Here is an 8,832-nt window from a genome sequence, read left to right as displayed (position 1 = left end):
GAAGACAGACTCCAGGCTCTGAGCTAGCTGTCAGCACAGAGCCTGATGTAGGGCCCAAACCCACGAACCATGAGATCATGATCTGAGCTGAAGTTCGACTGAGCCACCCAGGTGCCCCTATGGTATTTTGTTACAGTAGTAGAGTAGAAGTTCTCATGACCATTTGAAAATAAGTTGCAAAGATGGTGTTTTACCCCTAAACATTGAATATGCTTTTTTAAAAATGATGATGCTCTTTGTAATCATACTAACCAGTAGCACAGATAATGTAATATCTAAAAATTCACTCCATATTACAATTTCCCCAGTTGTCCCCCAAATGACTTAACAGTACCCCACCAAATCCAGGATCCAGTTATGTATACTGTGTTGTGTTAGTCAATAGCTAAGTAGCTGAGTCAACTGTTGCCTGCACCTTGTTTGCTGTGTAGCTTCCCGGGTGCTTCAGAGGTAGTGCAGTGATTCTCAAACTTGACTACCTGGGAGCTTTGAAAACTCCATGCCAGGATCTCACCCCAGATCAATTACATCAGAATTGCTGAGGGTGTAAGTATGGAATGTTAATGCCATCGAAAGGATAAAAAATAGGCTGCAATCTTCCTTGATCTGCACACTTCTAATCCAGGCAAAGGGGTCATTAACTTGTCACCAGTCTTGTCACACACACTGTTGACTTGTGTTGGGCTTGGAATCAACTAACAATAGCCACCATTACTGAGCATTTGTGGTGCCGGACACTGTGCTTCATGCATTCATGCAAGATCTCTAGTCCTACCGCAGCCCTGTGAGCTTGTAGCTCTCCTTTTATAAGCAAGGAAATGGCATCAGAGGTTAAGGAATTTTCTTGCTCAAGGTTACACAGGAAGTGACCGAGTCAGGAACCAGACCTAGCTTTGACTGCTCCAAAGACCCTCTGAGCACGTCTTCACAGTTTCTCATAAATACTGTCCTGCTTGTCCTCCTTTCCAGGGTGGCTGGCTTATTTTGGAACTTGGATCGTAGGCTTTCTTGTTATCCACTCTTTTTAATTTTTCATGGTTTAAGCCTCCCCCTTACCCACCAGTTCCACCATCCAATTGCTAATTGTTTGATGATGCTTTTTCTAGGAGTATCCAAAGCATAAATATTGGGATGTCTGACTGATTTTGGCTCAGGTAATGATCTCTCAGTTCGTGGGTTCGAGCCCTGCTTTGGGCTCCACACTGACAGTGTGGAGCCTGCTTGGAATTCTTTCTGCCTCTTTCCCCACTTGTGTGCTAGCACTCTCTCTGTTGCTCCCTCTCTCTCTCAAAATAAAAAGGATAAATAAAATTTATTTCTTGGAAATTTCACAATATATACCCTTACAATGACATATAGAATAATATAAAGGGATTTGGAGGTATTCTTGGGGACATCTAGGGGTAGCATTTTCTAAAAATAATTACAAAGTAACCAGTCTCTACTCAGCATGATAGGAGACTGAAAATTTTCCTTTAAAAATGAAAATACTTTTCATAAAATCTGAGAACTCTGCTTTCTCATGTACTTGAAAGAATTAAGAATTACAGCATGTGGATGAAAGTGATTTTCTTTTAAGATTTTATATTTAAAGTAATCTACACCAATGTGGGGTGTGAACTCACGACCCCAGGATAAAGAGTTGCATGCTTCATTGACTGAGCCGCCAGGCATGCCTGGAGGTGACCCTAATGTAAAATGTATTTGTTCCTACAAACCTCAGTGGGTACTTGACAGCATCATTTGAAAAGAAACAGGCCACACACTGTCACTGTTACTTTTAATAACCTCATGGTTGATTTGGTCTATAACGCACTTAAAAATTTTTTCAGGTAACTTAGAAATGACCTAACTTTAGCATCCTCTTTTAAAGAGCATAACCACACCTAAAAAGGTAGGGTGGGTGTTTTAAAGTACTAATATTGATGTTTTTATGGTTTGTGCATTTTATCATCATCTTAAGATTCTGCTACGTGTCACAGAAACCCACAATATGGCTGAAGCAAAACTAACAAGGTTCTCTTGTTTTTTTTTTTTAATTTTTTAATGTTTTTAAAAAATATTTATTTATTTAGAGTGTGAGCAGGAGAAGGTCAGAGAGAGGGGGAGACACAGAATCTGAAGACAGGCTCCAGGCTCTGAGCTAGGTGTCAGCACAGAGCCTGACATGGGGCTCGAACCCATGAACCATGATACCATGACCTGAGCCAAAGCAGGATGCTCAACCGATTGAGCCACCCAGGCGCCCCTCACAGTGTCCTCTTGTGAACATAGTCCAGGGCTGGCTTCTGCTCCCTTGTCCCACTTTCAACATATGAGGGCGGTACGCTGTTATATCTGAATCTCTGAGGGGGAGGAGCAAGCATCGTGTTATATTTCAGTGAATGGTTTTCCTAAAATGCAGTGCCCGGGACTGGCCCTGACTCTGTTCCCTGGCAGGTAAGCACCTTGAGGACAGGGACTGTCTGCTCACTACCTGTTGAGTCACTGCTTGGGTGGGGCCTGCTCTACCACCAGCCATCATGTCTGTGTTTTGCTGGTGGGAAGGACGGGAGGAGAAAAGAGAATGTCCCCTCCCTTGAGGACACTTCCCAGAATGCCACACCATTTCTGCTTCTAGACCAATAGCCAGAACTTCGTCACAAGACCACACCCAGCTGTTGAGGGATAGTGGCTACTTGGAGCAGCCCTATGCCCAGTTAAAACTCAGAGCTAATTTTGCTGAGGAAAAAGGAGAGAATGGAAATGGGGTGCAACTGGCAGGCTTTGCCAAATTACGGCTAAAACATACTCACCTACAACTTTAAATGCAGTACTTCAAAGCCTCCGGATCAAGAATCTACCGCAAAAATACCGGTAGAAATCCTAGTTTGCTAGGGCTCCCATAACAACTGCAAACTGAATGGCTTGACCAACAGAAATGTACTGTCACAGTTTTGAAGGCTGGAGTCCAAGATCAAGGTCTTAGCAGGGTTAGTCCCTTCTGAGGGCTGCGAGGGAAAATCCGTTCCCGGCCTCTCTCTCAGCTTCTGGTGCTTGGCAGCAATCTGTGGTGTTCTGTGGCTTACAGATGCCACACCCCCATCTTTGTCTTAAGGTTCACAGTGTTCCCCTTGTGTGCACATGTCTGTGTCCAAATTTCCCTTTTTGCAAGGAACCAAATTGGATTAGAGGTCCGCTCTGTTCAAGTAAAACCTCATCTCTTTTTTTTTTTTTTTTTACCTTTCTGAAAAGAAATGTTTATTTAGGGGTCCCTGGGTGGCTCAGTTGGTTACACACTGACTTTGGCTCAGGTTGTGATCTCACAGCTCGTGGGTTCAAGCTACACGTCGGGCTGTGTGCTGACAGCTCAGAGCTGGAGCCTGCTTCCAATTCTGTGTCTCCATCTCTCCCTATCCCTCCCGGCTCACGCTGTCTGTCTGTCTGTCTGTCTCTCAAAAACAAATAAACATAAATTAAAAAAAATGTTTATTTAGTATTTTTGAGAGATAGCACATGAGCCAGCGTACAATAGGGGGAGGGGCAGCGAGAGGGGGAAAGAAGATCCGAAGCGGGTTCCATGCTGACAACATAGAGCCCAGTGTGGGGTTCGAACTCAGGAGCCATGAGATCATGACCTGAAGTTGGATGCTTAACTGACTGAGCCACTCAGGAACCCAACCTTTTTTTTTTTAACTGGACTCTACCCCCAACATGGGGCTCGAACTCACCACCCTGAGATCAAAAGTCACATGAGCCGGCCAGGTGCCCCTAGTATAACCTCATCTTAGCCTAATTAATTACATCTGCAATGGCACTGTTTTCAACTATAAGGTCCCACATTCTGCGGTCTGAGGGCTAGGACTTCAACATATGAATTTTGAGGGGACACAATTTAATCTCTAACAAGGGCAAATCACAGAGAACTCAATTTAAGAATGACTTTTCATGGGGTGCCTGGGTGGCTCAGTTGGTTGAGCTTCGACTCAGGTCATGATCTCACGGATTGTGGATTTGAGCCCTGCATCGGGCTCTGTGCTGACACCTAGCTCAGAGCCTGGAGCCTGTCTTCAGAGCCTGTGTATCCCTCTCTCGCGACCCTCCCCCACTCGTTCTCCGTCTCTCAAAATGTAAAAATTAAAAAAAAAAAAAAAAGACTTGTCAAAAGAAATGGCCCTGTATAGAGTCCAGAAAGACTCCCCAGCCTGGGCTCGGTCACCTGTCCTGTAGCTTCAGTGTGGCAGCAGCAGGGGGCAGGGCTGCACCGCCCACTGGGAGCCTCTTCTTTGCCCTTGGCTGCTGGAAGGTTTTTACACCACATAAAAACCGACAGTTCAATGTGGTCTATTTGGGCACCACTATCCCTCCCTCAAAGCTTTGATGGGCATCAAGACCTATGAATAAAGAGAGAGGAAGTAGGTCAGATGACCACAACCTGTGTGGGTGTGTATAGTAAGTTGGTGGGAAGAGGAGGCTGAGGGCAAGTGGGAGATTCACAGGCTCCCTGCTCAGTGACCATGGGTTTGTGCAAGGAAAAGAGGGAGAGGTGGGGATAAAGAGGTAGCAGCTTTGATTTGCTGCCTCTTCCCTGACAGCCTGTGACTAGTCCAACCCCACTCTGAGGCCCCTCCAGGGCCAGCCAGAACTGATGGGCTAAGCAGAGGACCCTGTCCTCCAGTTATAATTCCTACATTTCCTGGTATAATTCTTTTATTTAAACTTTTTATGTTAGGGATGCCTGGGCGTCTAACTCTTGATTTTGGCTCAGGTCATGAGCTCGCGGTTTGTGAGTTCGAGCCCTGCATCCAGCTCTATGCTGATGGTGCAGAGCCTGCTTGGGATTCTCTGTCTACTCTCTCTCTCAGCCCCTCCCCAACGTGTGCTCTCTGTCTCTCTCAAAAATAAATAAACTTAAAAAAGTGAAGTTTTTATTTTAACTACAGTGAGTTAATATACAATGCTATTTTAGTTTCATCCTGTTATAATTCTTTGCTGTATTTCTGTGCCTAGGAATGAATGGTGTGGAGATACTTAGCAAGGAATTATTGAAGACCCACTACGGGCCTGATGACTTTCAAATGATTTATGAAGCAGCGGGGGAGTTGACCTTGAAGTAGACAGAATTAAACAGTCCAGCATGGAGAGCCAAAGGAGTGTCAGTTCTGGGGGGAATGAAGTGGAACCCCATTCCCGAGAGCCGCCCACAGCCCGGAACCTATGCTCCAGGGTCATCCTGATTCACTGTGAGAATGTTCTTGACTTTGCCTTCATATTCTTTTGTTTCCTGAAGTAGTAATTATGTGACCTAAAAGTTAAAGCATTTATTTTATTCACAAAACTATAAAGAAAAATTGTAATCGTCACATGCCAGAGAATCAATGTTTTTTTTTAATGTTCATTTATTTTTGAAAAAGAGAGACAGAACATGAGCAGGAGAGGGGCAGAGAGAGAGAGAGAGAGAGAGACAGCATCTGAAGCAGGCTCCAGGGCCTGAACTGTCAGCACAGAGCTGGATACGGGGCTCAAACCCACGAACTGTAAGATCATGACCTGAGCTGAAGTCGGACACTTAACCGATTGAGCCACACAGGTGCCCTGAGTTTTTATTTTTTGCTTTCTTTTACTACCCAAGAGATCTGTGTTTGGAATGTTTACTTTTCGTAGTAACTGTCCATGTTTTATGGGTGCAATATCTTCCCCCTCTGAGCATGTTAGTGGTTTTTATTATTTTCTTCTTCCTACATACTTTGTTTTATTTAAGTTGCTTTTTTGTATTACCTCTCTCTCCTGCATATAGAAGCGTTCCTTGAGTTGCTGAAAACCATTGGTTTGGGTTCATATTAAGAAGCCCAGTCTGGGGGCTGTGAGTGTGAGTGTCGGCAGCTGGCCATGAACTTCATCGTGGGATGGGCTGGTTGCGTTTCACAGACTTCAGCTGCTTCTTATTCTAGGCCCTCTCTTCACTCGCTCGGTGTCCCAGTTATTCTGAGCCTTTCGGGGATTCTGCTGTGTAAGTGAGTTTGTCATTTGTCCTCGCTACTGACTAGGAATTCAATTTTTTGTTTCCCCTAAACCATTTACCATTTTGTGCATCTGCTTTCCAGTTCCCAAAACATTTTTCCTGCTGTTCCTCTTTCTCCTTTCTGTGTGGGGGTTGCCTTAAATTTTGCTTCCTTTAATTGCTGTTGAGGTGGCGTTTCAGGTGGGAGCGAAAGTTAATGGGTGTTTTCAATCTGACATCTATCTGGGTCTGTTTTTGTTTGTTTCTTTGTGTAGTTTATTCCCCTAACTTTATTGATGTGTATTTAAAGTACAATTAACAGCATGTATTTAAAATGCACAATCTACATAGGGAGGGGAAAGGGGAAAGAGAGTTGGGGAGAGAGAGGGATGCAAATCACGAGAGACTATTGAATACTGAAAACAGGGCTGAAGGGGGAGAGGAAGATGGGAAGGGAGGGGGTGATGATCATGGAGTGGGAGCACTTGTGGGGAGGAGAACTGGGTGTTATATGGAAACCAATTTGACAATAACTATTATAAAAAATGTATTAAAAAATAAAGGCAAGATAATATTCCCTCCCCCCCAATGCACAATCTAATCAGTTTTGGCGTGTGTGTGTGTGTGTGTGTGTGTGTGTGTGTGTGTACCTGTGACACCCTTACCATAAGTAAGATAATGAATATTTCATCATCATTCTATCATCTACAAAATCGCTTTGTGCCCCTTTGTAATCTCCCCTAATTCTGTCCCCAGGTAACTACGAATCTGCTTTCTGTCTCCATCAAATAGCTCACATATTGGGGCGCCTGGGTGGCTCAGTCGGTTAAGTGTCCGGCTTTGGCTCAGGTCACAGTTCCTGGATTCGAGCCCCGCGTCGGGCTCTGTGCTGACAGCTCAGAGCCTGGAGCCTGCTTTGTATTCTGTGTCTCCCTCTCTCTCTCACCCTCCCCTGCTCGTGCTGTCTCTCTCTGTCTCTCAAAAATAAATAAAAAAACATTTAAAAAAATTTAAAAAAACAAACAGCTCACATATTCTAAGATTTTACATAAATGGAATTATACAGTATGTCCTATTTTTTTCCTATGGCTTCTTTCATTCAGCATAATGATCCTTGATTGGTCCACATTGTATTTAAAAACATTTTTTGTAATGTTTATTTATTTTGGAGAGAGAGAGAGCGTGAGCAGGGGAGGGGCAGAGAGAGAGGGAGACACAGAATCCAAAGCAGGCTCCAGGCTCCGAGCTGTCAGCACAGAGTCCCATGCAAGGCTCGAACTCATAAACAGCGAGATCATGACCTGAGCCAAAGTCGGTCGCTTAACCGACTGAGCCACCCAGGTGCCTCTCTACATTGCATTTTTTAATATTTCATTCCTTTGTATTGCTAAGTATTATTCCACAGCATGGATATACCACAGTTCGTTAAGTCATTCACATGTTGACAGGCATTTGGATTGTTTCTGGGTTTTGGTTACCACAAAAAGGGCTGCTATAAACATTTATGTACAAGCCTTTGTGTGACTATGTTTTGAGGTTTTGTTTTGTTTTTTAAGTAAATACCTAGGATGGAATGGCTGAGTCATATGGTAGATGGATGTTTAAATATTTTTAAGTAACTGCCAAACGGTTTTCCAAAGTGGTTGTGACATTTTGCATTCCCAGCAGCAGTGTATCAGAGTTTCAGTTCCTCCATTTTACATCAATACAGGTTACGGCCAGTCTTCTCATTATGCTTTTTTGAAATTGAAGTATGATTGCCATACATCTTGTGAGTTTCAGGTGTATATCATAGTGATTTGATGATTTTTATACATTATAGAATGACTCTCACAATAAGTCTAGTGACCATATAAAGTTTATCACAGAATTGTTGACTATATTTCCTATGCTCTATGATATATTCCCATGACTTATTTATTTTGTAACTGAAAGTTTATAACTTAAAAAATTTTTTTTGAATGTTTGCTTATTTTTGAGAGAGAGAGAAAGAGTGTGTGAGCAGGAGATGGTGATGGGGCTTGGGAGGGGACAGAGAGAGAAGGAGAGAATCTGAAGCAGGCTCCAGGCTCTGAGTTGTCAGCACAGAGCCCGTGCAGGGCTTCAACTCACAAACTGTGAGATCATGACCTGAGTTGAAGTAGGACACTTAACTGACTGAGCCACCCAGGCACCCCTGTAAGTTTGTAACTTTTAATATCCATCACCTATTTTGCCTGCTCTCCACACCTCCCTACTCTGGTAACTACCAGTTTGTTTTCTGTATCTAGGATTCTGTTCCTGCTTTGTTTTGTTTGTTAATTTTTTTGGTTCATTCGATATTTGTCTTTCTCTATCTGACTTACTTTACTTAACGTAATACCCTCTAAGTCTATCTATGTTCTTACTCATTATCCATTTAATTTGTATTTCCCTGGGGCGCCTGGGTGGCTCAGTCAGTTAAGCCTCCGACTTTGGCTCAGGTCAGATCTCACGTTCGTGAGTTCGAGCCCTGTGTCAGGCTCTGTGCTGACAGCTAGCTCAGAGCCTGGAACCTGCTTCTGGTTCTGTGTCTCCTTCTCTCTCTGCCCCTCCCCCTCTCACGCTCTGTCTCTTTCTGTATCAAAAATAAATAAAACATTAAAAAAAATAATTTGTATTTCCCTAATGACTAATGATGTTTAGCATTTTTATGTGCTTATTGGCATTCATAAATCTTCTATGAAGTGTCATTTGAAATCTTTTGTTCAATTTTATTAGGTTGTTTGTGTTCTTATTACACTGTAAGGGTTTTTAGAGTGTAAGAACCTTATTTTTTCTCTTTTAAGATATTGAGTTACAATTCACATACCATAAAATTCCCCCCATCGAAG

This window comes from Suricata suricatta, chromosome 4, assembly GCF_006229205.1.
Source record: "Suricata suricatta isolate VVHF042 chromosome 4, meerkat_22Aug2017_6uvM2_HiC, whole genome shotgun sequence".
Taxonomy (NCBI): Eukaryota; Metazoa; Chordata; class Mammalia; order Carnivora; family Herpestidae; genus Suricata; species Suricata suricatta.
This window is presented reverse-complemented; position numbering follows the sequence as displayed.